Source organism: Lactuca serriola, chromosome 4 (assembly GCF_051521515.1).
Source record: "Lactuca serriola cultivar US96UC23 chromosome 4, Lser_US96UC23_V15, whole genome shotgun sequence".
Lineage (NCBI taxonomy): Eukaryota > Viridiplantae > Streptophyta > Magnoliopsida > Asterales > Asteraceae > Lactuca > Lactuca serriola.
Window position 1 is genome coordinate 278499871 of NC_136411.1, and position 12170 is coordinate 278512040.

Here is a 12170-nt window from a genome sequence, read left to right on the forward strand (position 1 = left end):
TTAGGACACGTGGTAAGCGAAGAGGGAATCCACGTGGACCCATCCAAAATAAAAGCCATTGAGAGCTGGTCAGCACCAAAGACACCTACAGAAATTCGCCAATTTCTAGGTCTCGCTGGCTACTACCGCAGGTTCATTCAGAACTTCTCCCGAATAGAGAAGCCTCTTACGACCCTGACCCAGAAAGGCGTGGCCTTTGACTGGGAAGAGAAGCAAGAAAGAGCGTTCCAAACGCTCAAACGAGCCTTGTGCACCGCACCAATACTATCCCTTCCAGAAGGAATAGAAGACTTCGTAGTCTATTGCGATGCATCCAATCAAGGACTCGGATGTGTTCTGATGCAGCGAGGTAAGGTCATCGCCTACGCCTCGAGACAGTTGAAGACACATGAGGTTAACTACACGACCCACGATCTCGAACTAGGAGCAGTAGTGTTTGCTCTGAAGATCTGGAGACATTACTTGTATGGAACGAAGAGCACTATCTTTACCGACCACAAGAGTTTACAACACATTTTCGATCAGAAGGAGCTCAACATGAGACAACGACGGTGGGTTGAGCTACTCAGTGATTACGAATGCGATATTCGTTATCATCCGGGTAAAGCCAACGTAGTAGCAGATGCCCTAAGTCGGAAAGAATATTCTGGTCGCAAGGTCAAGTCATTATCCATAACCATCCATTCACACTTGACTAAGCAAATTCAGGCGGCTCAACTAGAAGCCATGAAACTTGAAAATGTGTCGAGTGAATCCCTTAGGGGAATGGACAAGAACTTCGAAGCCAAGGGTGACGGAGCTTTATACTTCATGAACCGGATCTGGACACCGAAACACGGTGGTTTCCGAGACTTGGTCATGACCGAGGCGCACAACACTCGGTATTCCGTCCACCCAGGTTCAGATAAGATGTATCTGGATCTGAAAAATCTATACTGGTGGCCTAATATGAAAGCAGAGATCGCTACCTTCGTGAGTAAATGCCTTACTTGCGCGAAGGTTAAGGTCGAGTACCAGAAGCCCTCTGGTTTACTGCAACAACCAGAGATTCCAGAATGGAAGTGGGAGCGGATCACTATGGATTTCATAACCAAGTTACCCAAGACAACGGGTGGACTTGACACCATATGGGTCATCGTTGATAGATTGACCAAGTCTGCACACTTCCTGCCTATCAAAGAAACAGACAAGATGGAGAAACTTACGAGAACATACATTAGGGAAATTGTACGGTTGCATGGTGTACCTATTTCCATTATCTCCGATAGAGATAGTAGGTTCACCTCAAGATTTTGGCAATCCCTACAACATTCCCTAGGAACGAGGCTGGATATGAGCACAGCCTACCATCCACAGACCGACGGACAGAGTGAGAGGACCATTCAAACATTGGAAGATATGTTGCGAGCCTGTGTGATTGATTTTGGGAAGGAATGGGATACTCATTTACCCCTGGTCGAATTTTCCTATAATAACAGTTATCACACCAGCATCAAGGCTGCTCCATTCGAAGCTCTCTACGGCCGCAAGTGCAGATCCCCTCTGTGCTGGGCTGAGGTTGGTGATACCCAATTAGCGAGAGGGCAAACTTCCGACAGTACTCTCACTGGTCCGGAAATCATTCGGGAAACGACAGAGAAGATCGTTCAAATCCGTGAACGATTAAAAGCCTCTAGAGACCGACAGAAGAGCTACGCCGATAAGCGAAGAAAACCTTTGGAATTTCAGGTGGGAGACCGAGTCCTTCTCAAAGTCTCACCCTGGAAAAGCTTGATACGCTTCGGCAAGCGTGGGAAGCTTAATCCGAGGTACATAGGGCCTTTCGAGATTCTTGCCAGAGTCGGCCCCGTAGCTTACAAACTTGATCTACCCGACACACTGCGTAACGTGCATTCTACATTCCACGTATCTAACTTGAGAAAGTGTCTGTCTGACGAGACTCTCGTAATCCCACTTGACGAGATCGAGATCAACGAGAGCCTCAACTTCGTGGAAGAACCTGTAGAGGTCATGGACCGTGAGGTCAAGCAGACAAAACAAAGCCGTATCCCTATCGTGAAGGTTCGCTGGAACGCCAAGCGAGGACCGGAATTCACTTGGGAACGCGAGGATCAGATGAAGTTGAAATACCCTCATCTTTTCGCTTGATTGTTTGTAACTTTCATTTGCTTAAATTCTAATTTCGGGACGAAATTCCCTCTAACAGGGGGATGATGTGACAACCCGAAATTTCCAATTGTATGAACATCATCTATTCAATAGAAGCTAGTTCAGGTTCTGTGATTTTCAAGTTTTTCCAAACAAGTTTGTGTACATTAGGGTTTATGTTTTAGATGATATCAGGAGAGTGGATACTCCTGGTTTTGTGAAACTTGGGCATTTCAAGTTTCATACTGTTACAGTCCAACATCAGGAATGAAAATATTTTCTGCCAAAATATTCCAGGACTATAAATAGTTTTCTGAATTAAATTAATTCATTATTCACAATTCCAAATAGAGAAAAGCCATATTCTCTCTGACGGATCTTCGGGTTTTCATCCCAGATTGTGAGTCTACTTTTCTATATGTGATTCAATACTAGTTTAATGCTTGTTAACTCAAATTACATGTCTAGATGTCAAGATCCGGGAGTTTACCGCCCAAGATCGTTCTTGGGGAGTAAACTCCAAAATGGAACATTATAGCTTCCTTGTCCCAATTCCTTGTTATAAGACTTGTTTAGGAGATAGGCTATTACATTTATGGATCAAAAAGCAACCAGGAACCATAAGTTCTAGGAGTTTACGGCCAAGGAACTCCCTTGGGCCGTAAACCCCTTTTCAAGGGCTTAAATGCCCTAAAACTCTCCCCAAATGCTTAAGGACCTTAACCACTTGTACTTGTGCTTGTTTAGAACACCAAAAGCCCATAAAAACCATAAGTTTTTAGGAGTTTACGGCCAAGAACCCTTCTTGGGCCGTAAACCCCATTTTGTGGGACAAAAATCATTCCAAGCACACCTAAGGCCTTTAGACAATTTACCTTGCACCTTTGGGACTAGAATGGAGAGAAGAACACATAGAAACAACTCCTTGGAAGGAGTTTACAGCCAAGGAACATGACTTGGGCCGTAAACTCCAAGTGAAGGCACCAAAGTGTGCCTCTTGCCCCCATTAGCCTTAGATAAAATCATGGATGCCATTCTTGGTGTTTAAGTGCCTCAAATCAATTAATTTCCTAGAGTTTACGGCCGTAAACTCTAAGGTGAAGGACCTTAGGCCGTAAACTCCCTTATGGAGTGTTCTAAAGCCTTAAAACTACTTCATGCATTATTCCAATAAAGATAGGAGTGTTCTAGATGCAAGTTAACACCACAAAACACCCAAAAACACCATTTGAGGAGTTCACGGCCATAAACCTATGAGTTTACGGCCGTAAACTCCAAGGTGTGGGGTTTGTTGGATGGTGAACTCCTATACAAGGCCCTTTGATGTTTCAAACCCTCTTGCCTTGTCCCGTAGCAACTTAGATACAACCATTTGAACCCTAAACACTCACAAAAGTGTTTAAATGTTTTCTAAGTGTCTTAACTTATTTATTTAAGTTATTATATGTCTAATTAGTTATATATATGTTTATTATATGATAACTAGGCTCGTGCGTGTAAACCAGTCTCCGTTTGTCACCTAGCACGGTAGCCGACACTGCAATTCAGACGACTCACCACAAGTGAGTTCATACCCCTTGAATCAACCTTTGAAATGATTTTAAGTGTTTTAAATACTTTATGGGGGGGAATACAAGTCAAATACTTATAAGTTATTGCTTCAATCACATGTGATTGCATTTAATCACATGTGATTAATAACTAGGAAAACAACGATTTTCGCACTGTTTAAACTGTTTTTCAACTGCTTTACTATTGAAATGTTTTATAAACTGTTTTACTATCCAAATTTACTTATAGACTGTGATTCAATCAACTGCTTCTTATACTTAAACTGTTTTACCAATGTATGCCTTCAAAATGATTTATAGATCGACATCAAGTCAATCATCTCTTGAAATTATATTTATGTTTTAAAATGTTTTATGAAAACTTATTTATGCTTTATGTATACAATTGCATGCCCGTATATGTATAGATATATAAATAATGTTCAAAAGGCTTAGGAATGCCATCCGCCCTATTTCCTTTTCCTCGATTTGGATGTGGTCTGGTGGGATTTCGGGTGACCATCCGAAGGTCGTTTCCATATTACTTATATATCATATATACATGTATAGACATAAAAGTACTTCCATATTCATACTCATCAGTACATCATTAGCTGGTTACCATCGGGGTAACGCAGGATCATACATATACAGAAATACTAGAAACAATACATATACAGATATACTAGAAACAATACATATACAGATATACTAGAGACAATACATATACAGATATACTAGAAACAATACATATACAGATATACTAGAAACAATACATATACAGATATACTAGAAACAATACATATACATATATACTAGAAACAATACATATACAGAGATACAAGAAACAATACATATACAGATATACGAGAAACAATACATATACATAAATACGTAATAATTGTGATCCACTGTATCGGGCATGCCTTAAATGTCATGGCCCGAGTTGTAGCCAGAATTCTCTTGGAGGGAGAGCGTGAGTTTGCGTATAGATCTATACTGGATTGACTATCCTACACCTTGCTGCTAGCTACAGCCGGACCTGCATGTCTGCGGGTGCCAAACGTCATTTCTTATTACGACCGTTCATTATGTCGTTGATTTTCAGTCGATAGCATGGTGCAATTTATCACATTATGCCTTAATATAAATCCGGTTTAAGGTAGTAGTATTTAGTACAGCAGTAGTCTTATTATACAAAGCTACAGTACTACAATGATTTACCCATTACATATTTTAGTGATAATCTCACTTAAGCATTAGTGTACAAACTATATTTTTAACAAATGATAGTTATATTTGGGTAATCACACACTTTTACAACAGAAAAGTTTACAAAACAGCCTAGCCTTGGTAGAAGGTTACTTTTATAGAAAATATAGGATTTTCTGAGTGATTCAAACTTTTACAAACACTTTCAAACATTTACTTACATTTTTACAAACTTATACATTGAGACAGGTTCAAACGTTTTTGCAAGAAACATTGACACTAAAATACTTATGAACTCACCAGCTTAATGCTGATAAACTCTTTCAAAATAACTTGTATTCTCAGGTCATCAGTAGACAGGTACCGAGGCCAGCTTTTGAGAAGATGGAGTACAGTTCGGGAATCTGTCAGCCAGCAGCTGGGGTGGAGTTTGCGGGACTTCAGCAGTGTGGGATTGTGTCTACGGGACTTCAGCAGTGTGAGGTGAGTTTCCTTCCAGTAGGAACGGGTCTACGGCCACAATGCCGCCCCGTTTAGTTAGCAGTAGTTCCGGACTTCAGTCCAATGCAGTAGTTAGAGTGCTTGATGTCTTTGTGATTCAAGCATGTTTTGTGTTATGTGTTCCGGACACCAGTCTGATGCAGTATATGTGTTATGTTAGCAGATACGTGTTTATGTTATGCTATGTTCAGACAGTTCCGTATTTCGGTCCGATGCAGCTAGTTCCGGACTCCGGTTCGATGCAGGGGACAAGGTCCCAGTCAGTTCCGGACTTCGGTCCGATGCAGCTAGTTCCGGACTCCGGTCCGATGCAGGGGACAAGGTCCCAGTCAGTTCCGGACTTCGGTCCGATGCAGTCAGTTCCGGAATCCGGTCCGATGCAGGGGACAAGGTCCCAGTCAGTTCTGGATTACGGTCCGATGCAATTAGTTCCGGACTTCGGTCTGATGCAGTCAGTTCCGGACTTCGGTCCGATGCAGTTAGTTCTGGACTTCGGTCTGATGCAGTGGGCAAGGCCCAGTATGTGCTTTATTTGTTATTGTGTGGTAGGTGGTAGTTTGGGGGAGCTCACTAAGCTTCGTGCTTACGGTTTTCAGTTTTGGTTTCAGGTACTCAGTTTTCAAAAGAGGAGCTCGGAGAGGTTGCAGTGCACACACCATTTGTTCAGCCTGGGATGTTTATACTCTGATATATTTGACAGTTGTTATGATATTTTGAGATATATTGTTTATAGTTCTTATACGACGTCGATGAATATGGTTTTATTACTGATTTAAAACGAAATTTTTAGACTGTATTTTTGGGATGTTTCAAGTTGGTATCAGAGCCTTGGTTTGAGGGATTCGGGCGCACTCTCGAGTGTGTCTGAACTCAAACTAAGGAAGTGGTATAAAGTTTTTAAGAGAAAAACCATGGTTACAAAAGAATTTTGAGAAAAGAAAACAATTTTAGAAAAATTATAAAGAAAAGAGTTTTAGAAAAAGCGAAAAGAGTTTTGAAAAGAGAAAAGGGTGTGGTGCATGCAATCGGTCGAGCTCAAGTAAGTACTCCCAAATTACCCATACAAGTTTATGTTATGATTGTCAGTATCAGTTTCAGTTTCAGTTTCAGTCTCAGTAGAACAGCATGCTAGAATAGGGCTAAGGATCTAGGGAGGATGCCTTATGTGCCTATTATATGTGTATCGGCTTTATGAGAATTGCATGCTAGTTAGGGCTAAGGATCTAGGGAGGATGCCTTATGTGCCTGTTATATGTGTACCAGCTTATTGAGAGATGCATGCTGGTACAGAGTAGCCTGTATGATAGCCAGAGTAGTATATGCTTTAGTATGTGTACTCAACGCCCGAATGCTGCTTGCTTCGTGCTCCTAGGAGTTCTAGTTGTCTTTTACTAACTTGTAGACGAATATGATAAGTTACATATTGCAAGGACTAAATAATTTCAGAAGGTTAGGTCTAGCCCTATTTCGCAGCTCTTGTCTGAGTCCAACCGTTATAGGGTAGGGTCTCTCATTCGAAGAATTATCTAGTCTAAGTAATATGTAATAGTATTCACGAGCTAGTTAGGGAAAGAAAGCAGGAACTTCTTATGCAGCTGATGGCGGGGAGTGAGTTGGTGGAGTCAGAGATTTCCCTAGGGCAAGCCTAGGATGAGAGTAGCAGAGATCAGTAGTAGTAGAAGTGACTTGGTGGAGTCGAGGCAGTACTTGAGGAAAGTACGGATAGATGTGGAAGGTAGTATGGGCCCGTACTACTGGAAGCAGAGGATCCGTACTCGAATCAAGGAAGGCTGAGATGAATCCTGGGAACTTCTAGTGTGTGAGATCCCTCGAGATTGGATGAGTATTGTAATGTCAGTGATGGCATGTTGCCGAGTATAGTGACGCTACGTGGTAGACCAGATGGTAGTTCTGGTGTCGACAGGGGATTAGGCTCGGACTCTGGAGTCGGGCAGATTAATGATCAGATGAGAGAGTTCATTTCATCTGAGAATTTTACGCAGTATCACTGACCAGACTCCTGTGATCCTCAGTGTGATCAAGGAGGGCATTATAGAGATTTGTAATGAGAGGCCGAGTGCATTCTGCACTGAGATAGCAGTCATGATAGAGACCCGTACGTTGATGTTTCGGGAATTCAGAGTTTGTGAGGCTTCAGATTGTCATGGGGGTTAGGGACCCCATTGTTAGCAGCAGATGGTTGGCATATGTCACCAACACTTTTCGTACCAGACGTTGTCTCGAAAGGAGACAAGATCTGACTTACTTCCTATCTCCTGAGGGATAGAGCACGAGATTGATAGGAAGAGGTTGGTAGTGAGTTGAGGGATGATGTGGTTGATGCTATGTCATGGGATGACTTCCAGACCAGATTCTGGGCAGAGTGTGCCCAGGCGATTGAGGCGCAGCAGTTGGCGCCAGAGTTGTTAGATCCTCACCAGACGAATGAGACTGTGGCAGAGATCACTGCCTAGTCTCGGGAAAGAGCTTATATGGTACCACGGTATGCAGTAGATGAGCAAATGAAGAAGGTAAGTTATCAGAACATACTGTAGAATGATAGCAGGGAGATTGTGAGTATCTCGGGGTGCAAGACCCCGAATGATATGACTTCTAGAGCTCGAGAGCGGGATATGGACTTGGAGCACATTGGTAGAGGGAACCAAATCAGTTGCTTATAGTGAGGGGTCTCGGGAGGAGACCGTAGATTTCAGATTAGCTTTCGAGAGACCAGCAGGACCAAATTCGGTGCAACACTTGCGGGATTGGGAAGTACAATGTCATCTTGGTTTATTCCAAGACTGAGGAGCAGCACGAGAAGCACCTGAGGGAGGTGCTAGAGATTTTGAGGAAGGAGAGAATTTTTGCAAGGTTCTCTAATTGTGAGTTCTGGTTGCCCGGGGTGCAATTTCTTGGGCACCTTGTCAATCATAAGGATATTCTAGTCGATCCGGCCAAGATAGAGGCCGTGATGCAGAGGAGAATTCTGAGGTCTCCAACTGAGATTCGGAGCTTCCTGGGTTTAGCATGTTATTACCGGAGATTTATTCGGATTTTTAGAAGTTGTGTGATCTTTTGGATTAGCTAGTGTTGAAACACTAGCAATGGTAAGTGTGGTTTCTAGCAGATTGGTCATGGGTGGCGAGAAGGATTGGGAATTCTTCCAGTTCTGTGTGTTGTAGGGCATTAGCTGAATCAAAGTGGGGGAGAATCACCCAAGGATTCAGAAGCAGGAGCAGTTTTGAGACTAGGATAAGTTTTTCATCCTTATTGGGAAGGAAGATAACCCAAGCGGTTGTATGGTTTGAGGATAGTGTGAGATGGAAGTTCGGAAAAGCTTGCCAATAAGGAGATCGCGTTCCCGTGATGTTACTAGCAAGCCTTAGGGAATCAGGTTTGGGATTCCAGTTAGGACACAAGTTCAGCTGATTGCAGGGCAAGCGCGTGTTCGATCCAGTATTAGAGTGTTGTAAGCCTGCGGGTGTAGCCGTAGCATTCACTAGCAGTCAGATAGCATCAGAGTGTTGTAAGTCTGCGGGTGTAGCCGTAGCATTCACTAGCAGTCAGATAGCATCAGAGTGTTGTAAGTCTGCGGGTGTAGCCGTAGCATTCACTAGCAGTCAGATAGTATCAGAGTGTTGTAAGTCTGCGGGTGTAGCCGTAGCATTCACTAGCAGTCAGATAGTATTAGAGTGTTGTAAGTCTGCGGGTGTAGCCGTAGCATTCACAAGATTAGCAGATAGTACTAGAGTGATGTGAGTCTGTGGGTGTAGCCGCAACCTTCACTAGGTTGGTAGATAGCGTGAGTGCGTTGTTAGGATGCAGAAAGAACAGTAGTACCCACCAGTTCGGGTGTAGCAGTGAGGAAATGGAAATCCACGGATTGGATTTCAGAATTTCCCAGACGGATGAGACCTGGTTAAGCCAGTGATAAGACTGTAGAAGTGCCACTATAGAGATGAGAGCAAGGAAGCAGTGGACTGCTTAAGGTCATTTATGACATAAGGCTACAATTGGTGCTGTAGCAATCGCGTTTAGCTTTGGGCTCGGTGACATCAGGATTCGACGCATGGAACCAATCAGTTAGAGCAGAAGGCCGTTAGGGCCACAGTGTCAGGATAACTAGTAGCAGCTAGATCCATAGAAGGATTTCGTCCAGAAGTCGTGCGAGGCGGCTAAGTAAGGAGTCCTTTGACTCTGCAGTTGGGCTGGAACCCGATATTTAGATGATTGGCGGAAAATTGAGACCAGGTAGGTCTCGGTAGATGTCAGGAAGCAGCCACGTGGCAACATACAGTTTCAGGCAATTCAGTGTTCCGAGCAGTTCAGTGTTCAAATAGTTCAGTGCTTCGAGCAGTTCAGTGTTCAAATAGTTCAGTGCTTCGAGCATTTCAGTGTTCAGACAATTCAATGTTTCGGACAGTTCAGTGTTCAGGTAGTTCAGTGTTCAGAAAGTTCAGTGTTTCAGGCAATTACAGCTTTTGGGCAATGTTAGTAATTGTGCCCTAAGTTGCAAGTACAGACAGGATAGTTGGTTTAATGGGAAGTGACAAGTCACCCTCAGCGAGATTATCGGAGCTTTGGCCAAGTATAAGTGAATCATAGGGATAAGTAGATCTGAAATTCAGTTTTCTAGTAGGATCCTTGAGTTATCAGGAGATGAGCAGGCAGCTGAGAGACAAGTGGATTGGATTCAACAATAGTGATTCGGTAAGATTGGTCTATTGGGGATTCAGACCATCCCGAGACAGTAGTATTCAGATGAAGGAGGTGTGAACTTTTCGTGAGGAATTAGTTCGCCTGCAAATATTAGGGCTTTGTGATGGCTAGTCACAGCTACCCTGAGAAGGCTAGGGTGTACCCAGGATCATGACCATATAACTTGAGAAGTGAGCGGGCAGGGAAAAGTAAGGAATGATTTCGAGGATGAAATCTAATTTAAGCGGGGGAGAGTTGTAACGCCCCAATTGTAACATCCGGATATCCAGATATGGGAATTTGAGTATCATATATTAAAGAATGAGGAGACTCGGCGAGTTGACGCCTCAACTCGTCGAGTAGGATCGCGTTTTGGGGACTAGTTTAATGAAGGGACTCGACGAGTCGGGTATTTGGACTCGCCGAGTCGTCGCTGTCAAGGAAAACCCTAATTGTCCGGGTTTGGGACCTATTTAAAGGCCCTTACGGCCTTCAGTGGCGGCCACCTACACCTTTGAGAGACTCCTATCGAACCAGAGAGCTGAGAGAGTGAAGAAGAGCCACTTTGGAGCATTCTTGAGGTGGTTGTGCAATGGAGTAGTCATTTCCAACAAAGGGAGGTCAAGGGGGGTGTCGATTCAGAGCTTCTGAGCTTGCATCTTCACCATTGAGGTATCAAATCGTTCTCCCTTTTCTGTTTTGGGTAAGATTGGTGATTTTAGGGTTTTCTAGCTTCTTTTATGGCTTGATTTGTGGAGTATAGTGTCCCATTGAGTGTGAAGCCATAGATCTGGACCCAAAGAGGTCCAGAGAGTCCCTTCCATCCTGCTTTATGCATTCTATTTGGAGTTTTGAGCTAGGGTTGTTATGTAATTGAGGGTTTCACCCAAATGAGCTTGTAGAACCTTGCATGAGTGCCCAAGGTTCGATCTTTTCATGGTTATTGGCTTTGAGGGAGTTAGATCTATGGTTTGGTGAAGCAGATCTGACCTCAGAAGGTCAGATGAGGGTTGTCATGGGAGCAACTCGCCGAGTCCATAGGCAGACTCGACGAGCCGAGTCGGGGTTGCCCCGTGATTCGTTTTCGAGTAACTCGACGAGTGGAGAGGGAACTCGTTGTGTCTAAGAGGTTTAAAGAGGATTTAGAGAACCCGTATGGACTCGCCGAGTCACTCTTGTGTACTCGCCGAGTCTGGTCAGTGTTGACCGTTGACTGGAGTTGTCTTATGTTGACTTTAGGAGTTTTGGTCAACAGAGGTAATAGAGGTCAGGGAAGGGTAAAATGTTCTTTTACCCATTACCTGACTAGAGAAGGAAAGAGTAATCGCCGGTTAATTAGAGTTGGGACTTCGAGTATTAATTAGAGATATTTGCCATATGTGTTAGGCGGTGGCGAGTCCGAGGTTCGCATGTGCAGATAATTGCTTTCTGATTGCCAGGTGAGTCTTCTCACTATACTTTACCTTGAGTAGGTAACCAGAGTTATGTGACAGAGTATTTGTATGATGTGTATGTTACGTGTTGTACTGCATTATTTCTATGTGATTTATGATGTGCATGTTTACAGAGTTAGAACCGGAAGGTTCACAGAGTTAGAACCGGAAGGTTCACAGAGTAGGGTCCACGGACCCACAGAGTTATAGCCTCGAGTGGCTAATATGTGTTATGTGTGGTATTTTGGGGAACTCACTAAGCTTCGTGCTTACAGTGTTTTGTGTTATGTGTTTCAGGTTTCTCTCAGGATCACGGGACGGCACCGGCTCGATTGTACACACCAGAGAAAGAGTCATGTTTTGAGGATCCTGGTTTATTATGCAAGTGAAAATGGAATTATGTTTTCTAATTCGATTATGAATGAGATTTTAAGCAAAGTGTTTTTAAGAATTAAACGATTATTTTTAAACGAAAAATTGTTTTGAAATTTTCGGTGTTACACCGGTTATTTAAATAAAATAACAAATGAAAGTCCCGGACTAATTGGTGAAGAATTTAGAAGTTGGAGGTTAAAAGAGTAAGTTATGGATTTAATTTGAAAAGGGTTTCAGAAATCAGGGTACGTTT